General features: G+C 45.3%; 1 long non-coding RNA gene across 1 annotated transcript; it reads right to left on the reverse strand.

Moving 5' to 3' along the window:
• Positions 1–6,227: 6,227 nt before the first annotated feature.
• On the reverse strand, positions 6,228–7,068 carry LOC120745829. The gene is made up of 2 exons (XR_005698705.1): positions 6,716–7,068; positions 6,228–6,612 (listed from the first exon to the last, which is right to left on the reverse strand). It is a non-coding gene; the product is annotated as an uncharacterized LOC120745829 (long non-coding RNA).
• Between the last annotated feature and the right edge of the window lie 17,798 nt (positions 7,069–24,866).

Consider the following 24,866-nt stretch of genomic DNA (forward strand, 5'->3'; position numbering starts at 1 on the left):
GTGTGTGTGTGTGTGTGTGTGTGTAGGACTGAAACTGAAGGATATGAAGAAGTGAAAATGTTGTGAAAGCTAACAAAGCCCAAGAAATATCTGACTCAGGACATTGAGCGATGTGTTTGTGCCAGTTCTGCTTTTGTGCAGAGTATATTTTGTCCTTTTTTTTTTCTCGTCAGTGTTTTCAGAAATTGATGTTCTGTAAGGATTTTGCTATGAATGTTAACAGCTATCTCGCTTGGAAAGATGGCTGAACAAGGTTACTATCATATTTTGGTTTTGGTTATATTTAGGTCCAGGCTGATGCTGCCATACTGCCACAGATGCCAGACCTCCTCTTTGTAGTTCCTACAATAATGGTGTCATCTGCAGATTTGACAGTGCTGTTACTGGTGTGAATAGCAGAGGAGTCATGTAGAAGGAGGAATTGAGGAGGGGGTTGAGGACCAGGTTGATTATCTTCTAAACCAGTTTTTGTGGTTGTACTTTAATAAAAGTTAAGCCAAAGCCCACAGACAGAATCCTCACATCGGTGTTACTGTTGTCAAAGTGTGTGAGGGCTGATTGAGGGATTATGGCATCCTCTGTTGACCTGTTTGCCCTATATGTAAACTGTTGCAGACTGAGGTCTACAGGAATAGCAACCTTAATGTAAGACAGGATAAGTCTCAAAGCATTTAGTGATGATAAGAGTTAAAGCAACTGTGCAATAATAATTCATTCTGCACGTCTTTAATAGCCTTCCTGTAATTCCGTCTGGCTTTTGTCAGGTTGACAGATTTTGTTGCACCTGGATGAGGTGGACACCTCTCTAGAGAAACAGGATAGGTGTGCGCCTCTCTGTCGTGTTGATCAAAGTAGACAGAAAATAGGTTCAGGGTTTCAGTTAGGGTGCTGTTTGAGTAGTCTGATGATGAGGGATGTTCTCGTAGCCTGTGATGCCCGGCCGCATGTCCGTGGAGTTGTTGGTCTTGAAATTCCCCTTGATGCACTGTTTGTATTTACCCTTGGCCCTTTTGATGCCCATCAGCAGGGAACACTGGTGCCCACTGATCGCCTGCCTTGAATGCATCATTGTGTGTCTGAGCAGGGCATGCACCTCACTGTTTAACCATGGCATCTGATTCTACAATGCAGTTTTTGTTGTAGTTACAAGGATGCTGATGACTTTGTCCACACCTGAACAGGTAGAAATGAAAGCTGCAGTGTGACTAGGGTTGCCAACTCCCTGAAAAATAAATAAGGGACACCTCGTGGCCAGGGCCGGGCAACCCAGTTCACCCTTCCCAGTGTGGTGAATTTTGTAGCTCTTTTTTTTTTTGTGTGAAATTATTTTTTAACCATTTGACTTGAATTTGATTTAAGCAGATGCATATTCTTTGTGATATGACCATACGGGAAACAAATGATCATTTAGCCATTTATTTTTAGCTCAAAATGACAACATTAACACAGTAAAACAGGTCTCTTTCTTAAACAGAAGCCTGTCATGCTTAACTTTTGAGAATATAAGTAAGTCTTTCTTTAAAAGAACTCTGTCCTGCTTAACTTAAAATTATATAAATTAATAGAAAGCAATAGAACGAAAAACATTCTTGTAACAGTGCACATATAGTGCATTTAGTACAATTGGCTTCAGCTGAGGTATTATTTCAGCTTTTCTAAAGCTAATCAGCTGCTCCTGTTTGTAAACCCACTTGTTCCCATGATTACGCATCTTAACTCATCATCATTATTAATCTATGTATTACTTTTATGTATTAGTCATCTATTTGTTGTAATCATCTATCCTTGCAGTTGTTTATTACACAAAATAAATTATATTCTCACACTTCTGGCCACATAGCGCTGATATTCACTGCACATGTCCATATTAACCTTAACCAGAGGGTTTAAAAAAACCCCCAGTGTTTACATACCATATCTGCTTCTGCCGTGGCCTGGTGGACAAAAAATTGGTTAAGGGTTCCCCGAGCTTTCACGCCCCTCATGTTCTTCATGTGCCCACCACTAAAAGCATGCCTATGGAAAAAGTGTGCCGGCACACAGTGCAGTGCGCTTTAAAGGTGTTATCGTGCACTTTCCCAGCCAGGTGTTTTCCTTTTCCCATTCCTCCCTGTACTTTTGCAGCCTCTTTTTTTTTTTTTTTTTTTCTCTGAGCAACAAACATTGCTGCTCTAATGCTGGGTTTACACTGTGCCATTTTTGGCCCATTTTGAGTCGATTTTTGAGTCGTGTGACCGATTTGGTGATCGGCCCAATTTTGGCCTGCATCGTGTATCGTGTAGTATACGTTGGGTAACGAGAAGCGATTAACACCTCGAGCAGCTCCCGATCATCAATCGCTCGTGAGGGTGTCACCACAGCCGCTCACACTGCTCACGCGCAAACACGTAAACGTCGGTGAAAAAGACGGAGCAGCACGGCTGTGCAGCGTGTGATCTGGACACAAGCGATGGAGGCACAACTTGTAGAACTTTGGAAAGCTCATCCGAGCCTTTTCGATGTGGCCTCACAAAATGATCACGACCACAACAACCGTGAAAATAGTTGGATCTACATTGCTGCTCAATCACAGCTGCCTGATCAATGTTTTTCATTAGCAATTTAGCAAAGTTGATGGTGGTGGTGTGCGTGTCTGTGTGAGTAAAAAAGACAGAGAGAGAGCGTGAGCGAGCGACATAATTTCTGTTATAACCTTCATTTTATGGAGGCACAGTGTGAGCACTCAGGTCGCATCAGAGCATCGGGCGATATAGTGTGAGACCCTGCATCCTGACCTACCAACTTCTAACCCCTGTGAGTCAATCGTGCAGTTTGAGCAGGAGCTGAATCGCGTGACTGAAAAAAATCGCACAGTGTCTGCCCAGCTTTACTGTCGTCCGAGACTTGCACCGCAGTGTCGGCGTTTGTTTCCCTGTTGGCCATGCTTGTTGTTGTGGTCATCTGTTGTCTTCCGGTATTTTCTCCGTAAGCGACCTTTCCTCGACCAATGAGATAAGCGGTAATCTGAATTGTCATACTCGAATTGTCATAAGTGTGCTGTCAGCTCATTGGTCACAAAGCAGGAGAGGGGCTGGGAATTGTGTTTTCAAACAAAGCGTTAATTCCATAAACATTTATAGACTACTTTTGATTCTCACTGTATTACGGGACAAAGTGCGTCCCTTATTAGCTCAATACGGGATGTGTGCTTTTGTTTCTAAATACGGGACGATTCCGTTTTTAAGGGACGGTTGGCAACCCTAAGTGTGACTGCTCATCAGTTTATTACCTGTTGATGTTTAGAGTCTAGCTGAGTGGGCTGGAGTCAGCATTTACTCAGCTTTAGTGTCACACTGGGTTCTTTGCTAGCTTAGTGTTAGCATGCTTGCAAAGAGCCGAAGTTATATTTAAACAAATATGTAAGACTGCTTTCTTCCATTTGCGCAACATCTCTAAAGTTAGAAATATCCTGTCTCAGAGTGACGCTGAAAAACTAGTTCATGCATTTATTACTTCCAGGCTGGACGACTGTAATCCATTATTATCAGGAAGTCCTAAAAACTCCCTGAAAAGCCTTCAGCTAATCCAAAATGCTGCAGCAAGAGTGCTGACAGGGACTAGAAAGAGAGAGCAGATTTCTCCTGTTTTGGCTTCCCTTCATTGGCTCCCTGTTAAATCCAGAATTGAATTCAAAATCCTGCTCCTCACATACAAGGTTTTAAATAATCAGGCCCCATCTTATCTTAATGACCTTGTAGTGCCATATCACCCTATTAGAGCACTTCGCTCTCGCTCTGCAGGCCTACTTGTTGTTCCTAAAGTGTTTAAAAGTAGAATGGGAGGCAGAGCCTTCAGTTTTCAGGCCCCTCTTCTGTGGAACCAGCTTCCAGTTTGGATTCAGGAGACAGACACTATCTCTACTTTTAAGATTAGGCTTCAAACTTTCCTTTTTGCTAAAGCATATAGTTAGGGCTGGACCAGGTGACCCTGAAAGCATATAGTTAGGGCTGGACCAGGTGACCCTGAAAGCATATAGTTAGGGCTGGACCAGGTGACCCTGAATCCTCCCTTAGTTATTGTCATGGTCTGAACAGCCCTGCTGGGCGACCTGATCATTTATGTTTGAGTTTATTTTGTTGGAGCCGCGCTCCCCCGGAGGCAGGTCCGTCAACCCGGAAGTAGCTCCATTTGGAGCTTCGGCATATAACCAAAACCAAAATATGATAGTAACCTTGTTCAGCCATCTTTCCAAGCGAGATAGCTGTTAACATTCATAGCAAAATCCTTACAGAACATCAATTTATGAAAACACTGAAGAAAAAAAAAGGACAAAATATACTCTGCACAAAAGCAGAACTGGCACAAACACATCGCTCAATGTCCTGAGTCAGATATTTCTTGGGCTTTGTTAGCTTTCACAACATTTTCACTTCTTCATATCCTTCAGTTTCAGTCCTACACACACACACACACACACACACACACACACACACACGTATATATATATATATACACAGGGAGTGCAGAATTATTAGGCAAATGAGTATTTTGTCCACATCATCCTCTTCATGCATGTTGTCTTACTCCAGGCTGTATAGGCAGAAAGCCTACTACCAATTAAGCATATTAGGTGATGTGCATCTCTGTAATGAGAAGGGGTGTGGTCTAATGACATCAACACCCTATATCAGGTGTGCATAATTATTAGGCAACGTCCTTTCCTTTGGCAAAATGGGTCAAAAGAAGGACTTGACAGGCTCAGAAAAGTCAAAAATAGTGAGATATCTTGCAGAGAGATGCAGCAGTCTCAAAATTGCAAAGCTTCTGAAGCGTGATCATCGAACAATCAAGCGTTTCATTCAAAATAGTCAACAGGGTCGCAAGAAGCGTGTGGAAAAACCAAGGCGCAAAATAACTGCCCATGAACTGAGAAAAGTCAAGCGTGCAGCTGCCAAGATGCCACTTGCCACCAGTTTGGCCATATTTCAGAGCTGCAACATCACTGGAGTGCCCAAAAGCACAAGGTGTGCAATACTCAGAGACATGGCCAAGGTAAGAAAGGCTGAAAGACGACCACCACTGAACAAGACACACAAGCTGAAACGTCAAGACTGGGCCAAGAAATATCTCAAGACTGGTTTTTCTAAGGTTTTATGGACTGATGAAATGAGAGTGAGTCTTGATGGGCCAGATGGATGGGCCCGTGGCTGGATTGGTAAAGGGCAGAGAGCTCCAGTCCCACTCAGACGCCAGCAAGGTGGAGGTGGAGTACTGGTTTGGGCTGGTATCATCAAAGATGAGCTTGTGGGGCCTTTTCGGGTTGAGGATGGAGTCAAGCTCAACTCCCAGTCCTACTGCCAGTTTCTGGAAGACACCTTCAAGCAGCGGTACAGGAAGAAGTCTGCATCCTTCAAGAAAAACATGATTTTCATGCAGGACAATGCTCCATCACACGCATCCAAGTACTCCACAGCGTGGCTGGCAAGAAAGGGTATAAAAGAAGAAAAACTAATGACATGGCCTCCTTGTTCACCTGATCTGAACCCCATTGAGAACCTGTGGTCCATCATCAAATGTGAGATTTACAAGGAAGGAAAACAGTACACCTCTCTGAACAGTGTCTGGGAGGCTGTGGTTGCTGCTGCACGCAATGTTGATGGTGAACAGATCAAAACACTGACAGAATCCATGGATGGCAGGCTTTTGAGTGTCCTTGCAAAGAAAGGTGGCTATATTGGTCGCTGATTTGTTTTTGTTTTGTTTTTGAATGTCAGAAATGTATATTTGTGAATGTGGAGATGTTATATTGGTGTTACTGGTAAAAATAAATCATTGAAATGGGTATATATTTGTTTTTTGTTAAGTTGCCTAATAATTATGCACAGTAATAGTCACCTGCACACACAGATATCCCCCTAAAAAAGCTAAAACTAAACACAAACTAAAAACTACTTCCAAAAACATTCAGCTTTGATATTAATGAGTTTTTTGGGTTCATTGAGAACATGGTTGTTGTTCAATAATAAAATTATTCCTCAAAAATACAACTTGCCTAATAATTCTGCACTCCCTGTATATGTATATGTGTATATATGTATATGTGTGTGTAGCCGCTAAACTGGTGGACCTAAATCTTTACCACCACGTCTGTATACATACAAGCAGAAAGGGGAGTGAGTGGGTCAGCGCTCAGAGCACAGAAACTTGGCTGGCTTCAAACACACCATTTATTTTCCATTTTAAAAAAAAAAAAAAAAAAAAAAAAAAAAAAAAAAAAAAAAACACAGCCAGAGTCACAAATACAAGCTAAAATCCCCGTATACAATAAAAATAGTGTTTGCAACCCGCTAAAAACCCGGCCGGCCGGAATGATTTAAACACTAAAAACACAAAGCTAAATGAATGTTTTTCCCTATACTAAAAACTCCCCCCAGGGTCCTAATTCTCACAGTCCAGCAACACGCGGGCAAATTCTCCTGAGCTGAAAGAGACAGGAGAGGAACTCCTCTTCCGGGATGGGGAATCTCGCCAGCAGAAGACCAGGGAGGAGGCTCCTATCTCCACCTGACGGTGCGCGATCGTGCAGTCCAGCCACTCTCCACACCCGCGCACGGCCTCCCTCGTAGCTCCGCCCTGAAACAACAGACACGGGCCAGCAACGTTGTCGGCGCAGCCGCTGTTACCCTTCCCCGGCAAAGCTACTCCTAGCGCCCAATAGTGGGAAAGCGATACTCACAGATGCAGGCAGAGGCGTACCCCTGCCCTACTGTGGATTTCACGCGTCGCCTCCCACGGTCGCTATTCTGTCCGTCGGGACTGGATCGCCGGGTTATGCTGGCCGATCGCTGAATGTCTTGTGGTGCCCCACAGTCAGGCCGGAGGTCCTTCTGTTCATATGCTGGCTTGCACACGTTTTGTTTCCAGCTCTTCACTTTTCGTGTGTCTCTCTTTCAGTCTTTGCGCTCATTATCTCCCTTAAGTCAGTTTGGCGGCTGATAGGCCACCTCGGGGAACGCCCCCACCTCACAGGTGCCTACAATTGTCCGCTTAATCCACAGTGGAATAAAAAAAGCATATTGTTCAATCAACACTAAACACACACTATAAATATGGGGATAAAATCATGCAATAGAAATATCAATAAACAAACATGCAATATCACTATTACAATAAAATCATGCAAATAAAATCGACACTATGTACCAACACAGTCTAATCCAAAACAAAATATAAAAACACAATTTTCCACTGTGTGACATGTATGTGTATTCCATTGATTTTTGGATTTTGGCTGAAGAGACAGGCTGGGGACAGGAGGACGTGCATTACTTAACAATGTTTGTGAAGAAGTGAAAGATGAGCTCATTATGCGTGATCTCCCTGACTCTCTTAACGAGCTTATGACTTTATGCATTAAGGTGGATGACCGACTGCGAGCTCGTCATTTGCCACGGCACTACAGTTCCCAGGAGACCATGGGGCAGCTAGTGGCTGGCTTCTCGTCGGAGCACAGTCCTTCCCGGCCCCCAGAGACCGCTGATGGGGGGAGAGCAACCAATGCAGATAGGAGGCTCTCATCTTTTAGCTGTGGAACACCAGCGTCGCATCACAGCTGGTGAGTGCCTCTATTGCAGTCACAAGGGACATGTATTTGTTACCTGCTCCTCACGAGCAAAAGGTCACAAATCTCCTCCATGTTTAATGTTACCAGCTAAGGTCTCAGTCAACACTAAATGTCACTCCCTCTCGGTTTGGATTGATTCGGGGGCGGAACAGAATCTCATAGACTCTGAGTTTGTCACGGTTCTGGGTCAGTTTCGACCCAGTATTTTGAGTTTTGATTGTTAGTTTATTTTTGAATGATTGTTGTGGTTTTGGGTGCAATGAGTATTATTATTATGATGATGATGATTATTATTATTAGAGTTCTATGTTTCTGTTTATTTGTGTTTAGGATTTGTGTTCTCATGTTTTGTGTGGGTTTAGTTCCATGTGTCATTTTCTGTCTGTCTCTCAGTGTCAAGTCTGCGTCTTTGTGTAGTGTTCTTGTTTCCTGTTTTATTGTGAAGGTCTGCGTCTCATGTGAGTGTGTTCAGTTTTACCTCTGTCTCGTCTTGTTGATTACTCCCAGCTGTGTTCCCCACCTGTGTGTAATCTCCCTGTGTGTATTTAAGTCCCGTCTTCTGTCTTTGTAGTTGCTGGTCCGTCTGTGTATCCACCATGTTTCACCCATGTGTTCTCCCTGCTGTCCATCGTCATTCTCCTCTGCTCGTTCTCATTCTTGTTCAGGTTCGTGTTCTGTAGTTAGTTTGTTCCCAGTATAGTTTAGTCCTTCCTCTGTTTGCTATTTGTCCATTTTTTAGTTTTGTGCTTAATAAAGCACCCTTACAAGTGCCTGCAATTGGATCCTCCTTTATTTTTCTACACGGCCTTAATGACCTGCCTTAAGTCTTCCTCACCGCCACACACACCTGCCTCCTCCAACGAGTCACCCACGTCCTCCGACTTGTCCAATGTGCCCCCTGTTTATCGTGATCTCGCCAAAGTTTTTCGTAAGGATCGGGCTCAGTCGTTACCTCCGCATTGGCCATACGACGGCGCTATCGACCTGCTCCCCGGCGCGCCGTTGCCCACGAGCCATCTCTACAGCCTCTCTCTACTTGAATGAGATGCGATAGAGAAATACATAACTGAGTTTCTCACCACCGGGATAATCCGCGCTTCCTCATCGCCCGTAGCAGCAGGGCTTTTCTTCATTGAGAAGAAAGACAAGACTCTCCATCCTTGCATTGACTAATGTGGGTTAAACAACATAACAATCAAAAACAAATATCCACTCCCCCTTCTTACCTCCGCTTTTGAGCTGCTCCAGGGGCCGAATTGGACTTGAGGAACGCTTATCACTTGGTTCAGATCTGGGAGGGCGATGAGTGGAAGACCGCTTTCAATACTCACCTTGGGCACTTTGAGTACTTAGTTATGCCGTTCGGCCTCACTAACGCTCCTGCAGTTTTTCAGGCACTCCTGATCTTCTCCGAATCTCTGTCTGAGCACGAAAACCAGGGCAGACAGGTCCTGCAACGCCTGCTGGACAGCCGGTTGTTTGATAAGAGTGAGAAGTGTGAGTTTCACGTGCCCACAGTTGCCTTCTTAGGTTACATCATTGAGCGAGGAGACCTGCGCCCTGAGCCGGCTAAGGTAAAAGCTGTGGTGCAGTGGCCTGAACCAGCTAACTGACGGCAGCTACAACGGTTCCTCGGCTTCGCTAACTTCTATTGGAGATTCTTCCGGGACTATAGCAAGGTAGTTCTGCCTCTAACACAACTAACCTCACCCAAGATTCCTTTCCAGTGGGATGGCCCTGCCCAATCAGCCTTCCAGGAGCTGAAGAAGTAGTTTGTCTCAGCTCCCATTTGGTCCAGCCTGATCTAACACTGCAGTTTGTGGTAGAGGTGGACGCATCTGACACGGGAGTGGGAGCTGTCCTCTCACAACAGAAGGATGGTAAGCTTCACCCTTGCACTTTTTTCTCTCATTGTCTCACCCCCGCAGAACGGAACTAAGACGTCGGTGATCGGGAACTTCTGGCAATCAAACTCGCCTTGGAGGAGGGGAGGCACTGGTTGGAGGGCACAGCTTGTTGGGTCTGTGTTTCCACAAACCCCGCTAATTCTAGAGACTTATTCATCATGAAGAAAACAAGACAGTCGATCGATCCATTACTTGCGCAAGGGAGGCCTCGTCTGTGTCCCGCACGACAATGACCACGATGGTGGCCTCCTCTCGCTGCCTTTTATTGACAATCTTCAAACAATAGTTTACAAAGCACCTCCCCTTGCAACCCCCCTTTGGTTACATAGACAAGGCACTGTATGTAAGTGTGTGTGTGTGTGTGTGTGTGTTATGTGAGAGTGTGTGTGTGTGTGTGTGTGACCTCCTGCTGACCAAAGGGTCGTAAACGCAGGAAGCTTACATCAAAAGAAACAGATCTTTCAGATAGGATGTATCTACAATAAAACCTCCCCCAGCACAGAGTGGCTGGAGAGGTGGTCAGGATCAAAGGAATAGCTTTGATCTTACTCCTTAAACTAAGACTATACAAATTTAAGAAACACAATGGCAACATTCAACAATTAGACTTAACATTTCCCTCCTTTTTGTCATTGTGTTCTTAAATTTCAACTTATGCACCCTTTGTTTAGACAGTGTCAGTGTAGATTTCATTCATACACAGTAAACTACATCCTATACATAAGCAAATCAATGTCAACAGTTCAAAAACAGGAATTAATATTTTCAAAAGAAGATGCCACCAAGGACCAGACGGTAACCAAGCTATCCAGCCTTGTGGCGGATCTACTCCTGTCGTGCAAAAGTACACAACTGAATGTCAAAGGTCAAACAAGAAGAATCATCATTCTCAAAAATCATATGTCACTACAATCCAACTGTATACAGACATAGGTGTTTAAATGCATCAGTTGACTTTATTGTTTGTCCATATGGCTCTCAGCTAACTTCAAAGCTGCAGCAAGTCAACACCCTTCTTTATGACTCCTATCGACCCCCCAAATCTTCTCACTGTAGGCATCCTGTGGGGGTTAGAGTCAACTGGTGAATTATCTGCATTTACAACTCTTCTCCTGTCCTGTTGTCACCACAGAAAAAGCTTTGTAAAGGAAATTGGATCAAGGTGTTTTGATCTTCTTGGCTCAAAATCTCAAGTGTTCATGATGTAAATATAGACAAAAGGCTTCTCTGTTTACATCCTTCTTGCAAAAGACAAAAGAATAGGTGATGTTGCCATGTTCCATGGTTAATTTCCAACTTGGACTAATCCATTGTCCTTCATACACATAGGCAATTGGCCTGTTTCCAGTTCGTTTAACTGTATAATGTCCTGCAACAAGTCATATTCTTTGAGTCAGACGAGCAGGTCTGTCCTACCAGAGCAGTTCACCTTCCCAGCTACTGGTGAATCAACCTTCCATTCAGGTTCAGAGCAGTTGAAAGTTGGCAGTGTTCCCGGATGTGTTGCTAAAGCAACCAAACAAACTGTCTCGCTCTCAGTGATGCTATAGGGCCACAGTCCAGAAGAATGTGTAGCCAGTGGCATCACAAGCATAACCATTGGTCTCGTTGTTTATGTGAGCGGTTGTGTTCTTAAACTGCCACCAGTAGTTGTTGAAAACCCATGCGGGCATCAGAACAAATGACCAGACATCCTCCAGCTTCTGTCTCCTGAGGGGCACCAGACAGGGATGCCCACTCTCCCCTTCACTTTTTGCAATTTTTATCGAACCTCTAGCAGCAGCATTTAGACAGGCTACAACAATTAAGGGCATAAAATGTAAGAACATAGAACATAAAATCAGTCTCTATGCGGATGATGTGTTGCTCTTTCTGCAAAACACACAAACCAACCTCTCTGAGGTAATTACTTTAATAAACTGGTTTTCAAGAGTTTCAGATTATTCAATTAACTGGCCAAAATCTACAGTTCTCCCCATTAACTGCTCCTTCCATAATTCTTCCTCTGCCCCACTGCAATCCGGAAATATTAAATATTTAGGTATTAATGTCTCTCCTAAGCTTTCAGACTTAACTAAATTAAACCACATCCCACTTCTAAAGAAAGTAGAAGGCGATCTGACTAGATGGAAATCTTTACCCATATCACTCATGGGAAGGGTCGCCACTATAAAAATGATGATCTTGCCAAAAATAAATTACTTATTTTTGATGATCCCTAACAAACCATCACAAGATTGGTTCAGATCTCTGGATTCATATATTTCCAAATTCCTTTGGAAAGATAAACCCCCGCGTATTAGCTTAAAAACGCTACAAAGAACCAAGGATAGAGGAGGATTAGATCTGCCTAATTTTCACCAATACTTCTTAGCCAACAGGCTTCAGTTCATCTCAGAATGGTTAAAACATACCTTCTTAGTTGAGCCCTGGCTAGATGTTGAACAGGCACTATGCAAGGATCTAGAGATTTCAGATCTACCATTTATTAGCTCAAACATCAAAAGACATGAATGCTTTAAAAGTATCAACATCAGCTTTTCTCTAACAGCATGGTGGGAGTTTCTAAAAATAACGGAGTCTTCATTAATCCCATGCAAACGTACACCTATCTGGAATAACCCTGACATATTACAAAACAATAATATGATTAATTTCCCAGAATGGAGTTGTAAAGGAATTAAATACTTAGAACATATATTAGAGGGAACAGAATTTATTCCATTTGACAGACTAGTTGAACAATATGGGATCAACAAGACAAGGTTTTTAGAATATCAACAAATTAAATCCATAGTAAAAAAGAAATTTAACCTCAGTCAAGTTGAATTACAAACACCACTAAGTGCGGCACATTTTCTTACTCTTAAATCCCCCAAATTATTATCTAAAATATACAGAACACTTTCTAAATTAGATGAATCAATATCCCTTCCTACTGCAAAGTGGGAAGCAGATTTATCAGTCAACCTAGACCAAAACTTCTGGTCTCAGATTTGCTTAAAAACCTTTAAATTAATTAAAAATCCCAGTCTGCAATTAATACAATACAAAATACTACATAGAGTGCATCGGATGTTCAAGATGGGCTTTACATCTTCCAACAACTGCTCACACTGTCAAGGCAATACACCAGACAATTACATCCACGCTCTTTGGTTCTGTCCACCAGTGCAAAAGTTTTGGCGCGAGATATGTGAAGACTTATCAAAGTGTCTGAAATGTAACATTCCAACTTCCCCCTTAGTGTGTCTACTGGGCAGCTTAGATAATGTCACTTCAGAAAAGAATATAGCCCATATGGTCTTCACTGCCCTATGCATAGCCAAGAAAACAGTCCTCATGAACTGGAAAAATAAAAACAATCTTAATTCTAACCAATATAGAAATTATCTATTAGATTACATTAGTCTTGACACAGCCTCTGCCACCACATTAGATCAATTGCTCTGGGCCCCTTTTATCAGCTCCATCACCTAGTGGGGGTGGGGGGTCATAGTTTGGTCCCGCCTTCACTGTTGTGATTGGTGAGGGGGTAGGGACAGGCTTAGGGCGTCGGGGGGTTCCCCGGAGGCATCTTCCTTGGGGGGCTCAACCCGGGGTAGCGGTCACGTCCGGTCGGGGGCTCTGTTGGCTCTCAGGTGACTGTTTCCTCGTGGCTGCGTGCAGCGGGGCTAGGGGAGGGTCTGTGCTGACGGACGTGGGTTACTGACCTGGCAACCTGGCTGCCCCTGGGTGGGTCCGGGATGGGCGTGAGGTTCTGGGGGCGCTCCGTCTCTGGGCTGGGGCCCGGGCCGGGCCTCGGGGGCTTGGGTCCTGGTTGGTGCGTTGCCGGGGTTGTGGGCGGGTGGGTGCATGGGGGCCCGGCCCTGGAGCAGGGTGCCGCCGGTGCGTCGAGCCGCCTGGGGGGCTCTTCAACTGGTGGGGGGGATGGTCACATCTTGCAGGAGCTTTCTTCTCTTCAGGAACTCTCTGCAGGAGCGGGAGATACAGGAGAGGTGGAGGAAGATCTCAGCCTGGGCGTTTACCGTCTTATGTAGTCTGGAAGATGAGTGGATGGTGGGGTGGGTGCAGTTTTCTCTGTGGTGGGGTTGGGTGGACTGTCCAGGGCTCTGTGGAGCCGGGGGGCGCTACTGCACTGGGCCCCGGTCTGATGGGCCTGGGCCCCCTTTCCCTGGCGGGTCGCGAAGGGTGGGAGTGCCTACTGGGGTCAGCGGGGGAGCTGGCCCCAGGGAGGGGTTACCTGCCCCTCCCTTCCTTCCCTCCCCATCTCCAGCTGCCTCCCTCTTCCCGCTCCTCCACAACCACCCACACATGCAGGGCCTTGGAGTAGGGGTATGTCACCAGGGTGCAGAGGAGGCTACCCCCCCCTCTGTCCCCTTCTGGCTGCCTCTGCCTCAATTTTATCCCACAACTTAGACATTCACATTATTCACACTCTCATTACACATACATATAGGATCTTGGGGGTGGGCACAATCACGGAGTCCAAATTATCATCAGGGTGTATACCTCACCCCTGACGTCGTTGCCCACCTCTCAATTTTAAATACACTTAGTCATTGAGGGCTAGCAGGAGGGACTATGCGCTTACCTGCTGCTCCTTGGCAGGTAGCTCCATGCCCTCCTGGGTTTTAATTGCACCTTAGAACACATATGCATCAACACTACAATGAGCGGGTGGAGGGAGGTTTGGAGTCTTCTCCCACCCCCATTCTCTGCGGCCTGCTGGAGCGGGAGGGCTAGTAGGAGGAGTTGGCCGTCCGACTGCGGTCTGGGGTGTGGGGCCTCCCTGCTGCTGCGGAGTCGGGGTGGTCTGCCTCTCCCCACCGCAGGGAAAAGGGTAACACCACCTGGGTCTGGGTGCAATTCCCCCCTCCAGGGGCAAGGGTACCTAGACCCGGTTTGTAGAGTACGCTTGGGGAGTGTGATTGTGTGTACAGCGTCTCTTTATGTCTGTCTCCACGTTGGTTGAGTGTGGAGTGAGTGCATATGAGAGCATGAGGGTGGGAATGGATGTTTGTGTCTGTGTGTGCCTGTATGTCTGTGTCTATATGTCAGGTTGGGTATCAGACGCCACCTCTCTGGGGACACCTCAGGCCCTCCAAGGTATGGAGGCCTATCTCCACCCACCACCACTTCCCCTGCCGGTGGCGGACTCCCTCAGGTGTCGGTGTGTTGGTGGTTCTTTGTGTCTGGGGGTGGGCGTCCGGGTACACACCGGCTCACTCCTTGGCGGCCGCTTGTCGGGGCCTGGGGCCTGGGGCTCGCTCGGGCCCCTTTGGAGATGGGGTGCCCCCGGCCTCTCGGCCTGGGGCTCGGTCACTCAGGCACAGCTGGGGGCCGGCGGAGCTCACGGGCGCGTCACTGCAACTCCCCCTGGCTTCTGCTCCGCGGCTGCTGGGCGAGCCCTCATCTGGGACTCTCCTCAGCTCTTACTGGAACAGTGGCGCGGCTGCCCCTCTGTTGGTCTTCCATGGTCTCTTGTGTTCTGGGGGCCTCTGGATGTCTGGAGTTTTGATCTCCTCCATACCCGCTTCACACCCTGGAGGACGGGGCTGTGGCCCCCCCACACTCCCTAGCAGATCATTACATGGAGAAACCTTTGGAATGCAAGCATGCTGATCCACACAGGTATGCACACAGGTGTACACATGGGTATTCACAGACGCGGACTAAAGCTTTCTTGGCTGCTGCCTCAAAGCACACTGTGCGCTGTCTATCTTGCGTGCTGCACAATATCGTTTATTATTTAGTAACTATTGATATCTATGACTAGCTAGTTTATTGTGATGGTGCTTTGTTTTCTCTATTGTTGTGTTGCTCTTTGTTGTTTGCTGTCTCCTCTGTTTGTTTGTTTTTTTGTTTTTTTGTTTTTTTCTCCATACAGGTGACCCAGGAGTTTTTTTTTGTTTTTTTTGTTTTCTTTTTTTTTTCTCTCTCTTCCCCCCCCTTCTCACCGTCTCTTCTCCCCTTTGGTTTTCTTTCTTTCTCTCCCCCTCTTTCTCTCATTCATTCCCCCTGTCCTATTTATTAAAAAAATAAATAAATAAAAAATTTAAAAAAATAAAAAAAAAAAAAAAAAAAAATGACAAAGGATGAACTGAAGCTCTGCCATCACGTAATGTCGCATACTGCTGTTTCTGATGTCATTTAAAAAAAAAAAAAAAAAAAAAAAAAAAAAAAAAAAAAAGGTATTGAAGTGGGACTGGATCAACTCAGACTCAACCAGTACATCGAGTAGAGCAAAGCTCAGAGGAAGCAGCGTATTCCATTTCCATTTGGAGAGTCCAGTGGTTTTTCTCTGTACAGATGGGAGTGACAAGTTTGGCACCTTACATAATACAAGTGTGTTTTATGTTGATTCAAATCAAACCAACAAAAAGACACACAATAAAATGCCACATAAATGTCAAAAAAAAAAAAAAAAAAAAAAAAAAAAAAAGAAAACCCATGCGGGCACTGATCTGTTCCAGTGTGCTCCCTGTCATCCCACTCAGGGTCCACAGGCACAAGAAGATGCACAGCACATTCCCAGCCATTCTGATGAGTACCTGTGGCTCAGTTGGTTTTTTCACCGGATTGAGACGAGGGGCCCTGGAGGCTTTCCCCCCCCTTTGTTCCCGGTCTTCCTGCCACTTACTCCGAGCTGGCCTGGATGTGTGTCACCTTCTTGCAGTGCGCTTGATATATCCAAGTGTTCCTTCCAGCAATCTTCACTGCTGTGGTCGTTGTCAGCAGCACCCGATAAAGACCTTTCCATCGTGGACTGGATCAGCACTTCCTCTCCATGGCCTTATCAACATCCAATCTCCAGACTCCAGACTCTGCTCCTGCGGAGAAACAGAATCATCTGGCAGATCATTTGTTCTCATGACTACTTTACTTTTAAACATTTTCAAGCATCTATTCTGCTAATATGCTCTCTCTTCTGCTTTTCTATCATCACTACAGAAGACTGGAACTCTAAATGCTCTAACATGTGTAATCTCAAAGAGTCAGACCATTCTCTGCTGGAGTAATCCTCATGTACGTATTCTATACAGTCTAACCATGTCCTGCCTGTCTTCCTAAATCTTAACTTTACTGTTCCATTAGTTCTCTCTGCCTGCAAAAAGTTTTTTTTTTAAAGTATTTAATAATCCTAAAGTATAAACTACTGCTCATCTCCCTCCTGTTTGAGACATGGTATAGCCAATGGCTCAAAATAGCAGCAGTCTTATACAAATTATTAGGCAGTATTGGTTTATCACACAGATAATAAACACCATCCTGCAAGCTCGCTCCTTCTGTAAATCACAACTGTTTTCCTGCTGTAGGTGAGTGGGCCTGCATGTCTGTTGATGTTGTACTGCTAAAATGTTAACACCATGTTTAACTACAGCTGCTTCTTTTGCGATCTTATCTGCAAAAACTTTCCCTAATGCAACTGGATCTTTCCCTCACATGTGTGCTGCACATTTACAAACGGCAATTCCACTGGTTAATAACACTGCGTCCAGCAGATTTTGCAAGAGTTTGGTGTGTTCTACAGGTTTCCCTGTAGAGGTTGTCACACCTCGTCTCACTCACTGCACTACAAAGAAATGTACAGTAGCAAATGTATACTGCCTATCAGTGTATATTGTCTCTCTACAGCTTTACACGCTTCCGTTAAAGCTAGCATCTCTGCTGCTCAAGCAAATATGAAACATGCTAGTTGTCCTACATAGATAACTCTCTCTCACTGTCTGCTACAGTAAACGTGTTCTAGTCTGTCCCTCTGCTGTTAACCAAAACTCAAACCATCAGCAAACCAAAGCTTTCCCTCAACGAGTGGCACATTTATTAAGTCATCCCTCAGCTTTCACTTCTTCTCCTCGCGCTCTCTACACTCATGAGAAGTGCCCTCCTCCGTTGGCAAAAAGGGTTGGACAGATTCAGAATTGTGCACCACTTTATGGTAATATGTGTGGTTGTGAGAGTAACAGTAACATTAAAGACAAGCGTCTTGTAGGTGACAGAAATGTAAGTTTAGTCTGCAGTAGTAAACATCTACCTCGTGTGGAACTAACAATGTCAAAAGGTGAAATAAACTATTGAAACATTGTACAGCTTAAGCTGCTGCACATACTGATCTCACGCATGGAGGTAAAGCACGAGCAACTAGAGCTAATCTTTTAAGTTACTGGCTTCACTTGTGGAAAAAGTGCTGTTAGTTATTTTACAGTCACCTGGCATTTGTGCCGTTCACAGAACCACAAGTCAATCGCTGGACCTCCTCTGCGCTGTCACTTTTTGGAGCTTGGCACGCTCCCTCAAGTTCCATTTTCCAACGCTGCTGAAGATTTTAAGGCAGAGCACGTCGTACCCCGTAGTTGTCTTCCTTAACGTCAACATCGAAACTCTTTCATCTTATTTAAGATTGTGCTGTGCAAAGTCTCCTCGTGATGATCTCCTTGTGACGATCCTTTGGAAGCCCAGTAGCACAGCTCTCTGTGCTGAAGGTGATCTCCGATCCTCCTGAAGACTCTCTCCAGGCCTCAGCTTCCATCTTGTGGATGATCCTCTCAGTCATTCCTTCTCGTCATAGCACCTCACGACATCTACAAATTGAAAAAATGACACTCCTCTCGCCACACGGCTTTCGCCATGTGTCAACGCCCCAATGAGACATGTACAAGAGTGTTGCACAGCCTCCCTAAAACAATCTCCAGGGTTTTTCCCTTGGAGCAGCTTCACTCCAAGCTGTAACCCTGTGTAAAACATTAATCAGCACTTAAATGTTCAGCTTATTTAGCTTCCAGCTCCTGTATCCTAGAAGACAAAGTCTTAAAGTTAAAACAACTTCACATTTGCAACCAACTATAGATCATAAGAGTAATAAAGTATTCAGCATCACAGAGACAAGTATCATTGCAGGTTTATTCTAAACTCATTAAACTCCTACTTTTCCCCATAATTTGTTCCAAATTATTTAACATCTCAACGTCATTCCACATTGTAATCAGTGACTTCCCTTAAGTTTGTCACTCACCATGAGCCCAACAGTGTGGTCAGATGAGCTCCATGTAACTATTCTGTAACCACTGCACATCTGTTCAATTGTCACTTGTCTGTCTGTGCCGAATCCTTTACAAACACTCTTAAAGAAAAACAAACATCAGCCAAACACACGGTTCGTCCTGGTTGTCAGGTGTCGGCCATCCAGATTCCAGAGGAGCTGTGAAAAGTCATAAAGTTAACACTCGCTGTGGAAAAAGTAACAATGGTCTCATCACAGTATGTCTCACACTGTATTAATTTCTCCCCTGTAACATTCATATATTCTCCAACATTCTCTCAACAACACAGTGTAATTTCATCATCAACATATAGCCTGTAACTACAGTTTCCTTCATACAAAATCTCAGTAATCCTGTGGTAGAAAAACATCATTAAGTTGTGTCCTGCTGTAAATCACATGATCAAATCACATGATTAACCATCTGCTGTAAAAAGAAATGTAAATGTTAGCGCTGCGCAGGTGTATACACTCTTTCTCACAGTAATCTCTGTGAGCAACACAAGGTAGTGAATGACACACACATGGTAAATTCACAGACAGAGAATTTAAACTAAAAAGGTTAAATTTCAGAGTTCACATAGTCATGTGACCCAAATTTCCTCCTGTGGTCTCCTTCTGCTCCTGCAACAGAGACACACACAGAGATACATCCACACCTTTGTCAGGTGGGGGTTAACTTCACACACCAGAAACTCACAATCAGCTCACTCAGCTCACTCATTTAAGACCTCTCATCAGCATTCTGTTTTCTCCTCTATGATGCAACCATCTGTCCTCCTATAATATTCAGTCCACTAGTCTATGTATCACTTTCATCTTACTAGTGACTTGGACAAGATGACAAACAGAATCTCATGCTTAAGATGCTGTCTGGTCTTCATGAGTATCATTGTATGTGTATATGCATGTAGGGTTAGTATAGTTAATGCGTTTTCTGTATGTTTTTGTGTTCATCTCTCATCACACTTTCATTATTCTCATCACTGCTTAAACAACACACATCTCTCTCTCTGTTTTTTTTTTAACTGTACTTTTCTCCAAAACAGAAAATAGCATTACAGCTGTTTCAGACTGAGAAACACCAAACACTCTTCATGCTATCATTCATCCACACAACTATTTTATTTCTTTTTGTCCACTGGGCAGGTGACCTGAAGAATCACGTCTGCCCCAGCTGGATACCTTTCACACACACCATGACGTCAGACACTCTCACACTCGCGGAATTGATCAGGAGAAAAACTTTCTTCATCTTCACACTCTGTTACAGAAACACCATATGTTTTTTGTTTTTTTGTGTTGTGTCAGGGATGGATATGTAGTTGTAACGTTTGTGTTCACTAACTTTACTTTCTGTTTCCTGCCCTGCCTAGTCTGTCTTGGACTCAATGCTGCTCCTAATGTCTCTCCATACTCAGCCTTTAGTCTCTCCTCCACCTCTGCCTCTGCTCTCTCACGCTCTTCTCTGGCTCTACTTTCTGCTAACATTCTTGCTTCTCTCCTCTTCTGAGCCTGCTCCAGCCACAACTTAGCAACTGCTAACTGCAATTCCTTCCTCTGCTTCGCTTTACCTGTTTTACCTGTTTTACCTGGTACACTTACAGCTATTCTTTCTACCAGCATTTTACACTGAACTTCCACTAATGTCCCTTCAAATGCACATTTCTTACACCAACAACCTACATACTGCGTGCTGCCTGGTAAAAATTTCTCCATAAATTTTAAATCTCCTTCTAAGGCAGACTTACACATTTTATTCTCCATTACAAGACAACAATCAGCCACATTCACGCAGACCACGTCTGGCCCGCACACACACACAACATAGGCCTATCGCTTGCGTCTGCACGCACAGCTAGCGCTCTCTGTTGAAAACTCTCAAACGCCCCATATGGCGGAGAATTCAACCTTTGGACACTCTCTAACGCCCCAAATGGCGGAGATTCCGGACTCCTTCATGGCGGAGACGCCGAACCTAGGTTATCTCCACGCCCCAAATGGCGGAGAACTCTCTACGCCCCAAATGGCGGAGAAGCCTGCGTCTCTCTCACGCGGCTAGCGCGCTCCCGTACCTGCGGTCAACGCAGGGTCACTAGCCGCTCTCTAAGGCCTTCTGTACTCACTGTTTGTTTACGTTCATGGGAAGAGTCTCTGGATCCCGTCAATTGTCATCCATCCCGAGAGGAGGTAAGGCGCAAACTTCCCGGCCTGGTGGCAAGCCAAAAACACCAGGGCTTTACGTCAATCATCCCAGACGTTGCGGTGGCGTCCTCTCCCTCTCCTCGGTGGATGCAATGTGTTAGGCTCCGGCTCCGAAGGACCAAATAAATGTTGGGTCTGTGTTTCTACAAACCCCGCTAATTCTAGAGACTTATTCATCATGAAGAAAACAAGACAGTCGATCGATCTATTACTTGTGCAAGGGAGGCCTCTCACCTGTGTCCAGCACGATAATAACCACGATGGTGGCCTCCTCTCGCTGCCTTTTATTGACAATCTTCAAACAATAGTTTACAAAGCACCTCCCCTTGCAACCCCCCTTTGGTTACATAGACAAGGCACTGTATGTAAGTGTGTGTGTGTGTGTGTGTGTGTGTTATGTTAGAATGTGTGTGTGTGTGACCTCCTGCTGACCAAAGGGTCGTAAACGCAGGAAGCTTACATCAAAAGAAACAGATCTTTCAGATAGGATGTATCTACAATAAAACCTCCCCCAGCACAGAGTGGCTGGAGAGGTGGTCAGGATCAAAGGAATAGCTTTGATCTTACTCCTTAAACTAAGACTATACAAATTTAAGAAACACAATGGCAACATTCAACAATTAGACTTAACACAGCTCAACTGTTCATTGTCTGGACAGACCATAAAAATCTAGCATATTTCAATCCCCAAGGAGACTTAATGCCAGGCAAGCAAGGTGGGCTTTGTTTTTTATATGATTTCACTTTTCAATCACTTACAGGCCAGGGTCCCGCAACGTCAAACCGGATGCCCTGTTCTGACAGTTTTCCACCTCTGAGGACCAGACGGACCCTGCGCCCATCCTCCCGGCCACCTGCATAGTGGGAGCTATCTCCTGGGAGATTGAGTCAGCCATTCGAGAGGCTCAAAGAATGGAACCGGATCCAGGAGGAGGGCCAGCTAGACAACTGTTCGTTTCCCAATCTGTCAGATCTCAGGTATTGCAGTGGGCACACATAACTCGTTTCTCCTGTCACCCTGGAATACACCGCACCATTACCTTCCTGCAGTGCTACTTCTGGTGGCCCACCCTGAGCCGGGACGCCCAAGAATACGTCTCAGCCTGTACAGTCTGTGCCCGAAACAAACCTTGAAAGCAGCCATCCGTGGGCCCCCTTCATCCCATATCCATGCCCACCAGACCGTAGTCCCATAGATCTCTGGATTTTGTGACCACCCACCTTCTGCAGGTAATACTGGAATACTCACAATCGTTGACTGCTTCCCTAAGGCAGCTCACTTTGTTGCTCTGCCCAAGCTGCTCACAGCTTTAGAGACTGCACGGCTGCTCACCAACCACGTCTTTCGCCTGCATGCATCCCTGATGACATCGTGTCCGACCGGGGTCCCCAATTCACATCCCATGTGTGGAAAGAGTTCTGCGCCTCTTTGGGCCCTAAGGTCAGTCTGTCCTCTGGATATCATCCTCAGAGCAATGGCCAATCCGAACAAGCAAACCAGGAGTTGGAGGCGGCCCTGCGCTGTGTCGCCTCTTCCAACCAGGCCATCTGGAGTGAGGAGCTGCCATGGATCGAATACGCCCACAACAGCATGACCTCCTCCGCCACAAGGCCGCCTTTTGAAGCTTCCCTTGGATTCCAGCCACCTTTTTTCCCCTCCATTGAAGGCGAACACTCTGTGCCATCAGTCCAGGTGCCAGATCTGTGTAGGTGTCGCCAGGTACGTTATTGTGCACCAAGGACCGTAATAAACGCAATGCTGACCGCCACCGGACCTCTACCCCCGACTATGCTGTTGGGCAAAAGGTATGGCTTTTCCCACGCTTCGTTCCTGTCAGGGCGGAATCCAAGAAGCCCACCCCAACTTTATCTCAGCATTGGTTAACCCTGTTTCAGTAAAGCTTAAACCACCTCGCAACATGAAATTACAAAACATTTTTGTAGGCCCCCTTCTCCCACCCGGCTCGTGGATGGTCTGCCGGCCTACTCTATCACCCGTATCATGGATTCCTGGTGCGGGGGGCCTGGATACCAATACCTGGTGGATTGGGAAGGCTACGGCTTAGAGCAGCGGTCCCCAACCTTTTTTGCGCCACGGACCGGTTTATGCCAGACAATATTTTCACGGACCGGCCTTTAAAGTGTCGCGGATAAATACAACAAGATAAAACTAGTACCGGTACCGAAAACAAGAAGATTTATTCATAACACACGTGAAAAGACCCAGGAAAACTGAGTTAACGATAAAAACGATAACAAAATAACGCTGAAAACCGATAAAAACCCTGAAAACCATACATTTCACACCTGAGCCTCAACTCTCCTGGCCCGGTACCAAACGACTCACGGACCGGTACCGGTCCGAGGCCCGGGGGTTGGGGACCGCTGATACTGAACACCCCTCCACCAGGTACTGAACACCCCTCCTCCGCCGCCGAGAGTCCATAATGCATGTGATGTTAAACATCTCCTGCCCATCCACGCGCCGGGTGGCCGGAGGGGGGCTTGAAGGAGGGCACAACGGGCTGAAGATCACAGGTTTGATCTGCGAGACATGGCATATGTTATGAATACGCATGTTGCGTGGTAGCTTTAACTGGACAGACACAGGATTGATCAATGCTTCGATCTCGAATGGACCAATGAAGACAGGTGAGAGTTGCTTGGATTCAGCACGAACGGGCACAAAAGGAGTAGAGAGCCAAACCTTCTGTCCAACCGCAAACTCTGGGGCTGGGGTCCGGCGGCAGTCAGTGATAGGTTTGTAGCTTGAACCCATCCGCTGGAACGTTGAAGGCAATATAATTACACTGCAAAGCAAGACACAAGTAGGCAAAGTTCTTCATGTTTCTCGTGCACGGGAGAGAACCGGACAGGCACCGTTCCTTCGCTTGACCCCAGTTGCTCTCGTCCGTTCTCCCGTACCACTGTTCTTTTATTGAGGTTACATGAATATGCATAGGTTCATTAACATATGACGTCTTACATAAACACAAAGAGTACCTTGCCTGTGTGTGTGTGTGTGTGTGTGTGTGTGTGTGTGTGTGTGTGTGGACTGCTGATCAAAGGGTCAAACATCCTTGGTCAGGAAGAGGGTAGCCTCCCCCTCACCCTAGATGGTTCATCCTAGATAACACGGTGAGGAAGTCCTGCAGTTCATCTAAACAAAGAACACTTAGACTAGAACAGACGCAACTACGTTGATCCTGCCGTAAAACAATAAGACACGGTATGACCTCTCATGCTCCCAAAGTGCTGTCTAATACACACAAAGTTTGCAGACTATCAAGGATCAAAACCTCTACCAATCTACAACTAATTACAAAACTCTAAGCATATATAAGTAAATATTTCTAAGCATAAATGACAATCAACAATACAAACTCTAACATTCCCCCGTTTTTGACCTTTATGCTAGAAAAGTTCCCAGGTATGAATACCTCATGTCTGACAGTTTCAATGCAAACATTTTCATACTCAGCATATGTCAAATCACCCTAAAGCACTGTAAAGATACACAGTTTAACAAATGTATTAGCAGTTATCCCATTCCTCATTGATCTCATCCAATGGCAACTGCATCCTACAAGCAACCAAAGAAATTGTTAATTTAATAGTGAAAATAAGAAAGTAACATTTTCAAACAGATAATGGAATGATATTTTGTAATGATTGTGAAGGCACATGTTTGAAATGTTTGAAATAAAAATGAACTGAACCGAACTGAACATTTTCAAAAACATCTCAGCTTGGTAATGCTTCCTCCGGGTGTGCACATCACATGTCTCTCTGCAGAGTGGTTTAAGCTCTGCAGGGCGTCATAATGTCTCTTCCAGTTGTTTCATTGTCCACAGGACCAGAGTCCAAATGTATGTAGGATAGACGTTCAAACATACCAGTTGGTTTTGTTGTTCGTCAACATGGGTCTCAGCTATTTTCAAGCTGCAGACCTCTCAGCACTCTAGTTTTATGGCCTCTTACCAGCCCCCATCACCTGACTTCAGACCTTCGTCTTGTGAGGGGGATATTTATGACTCTGCCATTGTCCACGCTCTGCAGAAAAAGCTCTCTGTGGAAAGGGTGCTGGGTTCCGTCATCTTACTGCTGT

This window comes from Simochromis diagramma, unplaced genomic scaffold (genome assembly GCF_900408965.1).
Source record: "Simochromis diagramma unplaced genomic scaffold, fSimDia1.1 OVJJ01000131.1, whole genome shotgun sequence".
In the NCBI taxonomy this organism is placed as follows: Eukaryota; Metazoa; Chordata; class Actinopteri; order Cichliformes; family Cichlidae; genus Simochromis; species Simochromis diagramma.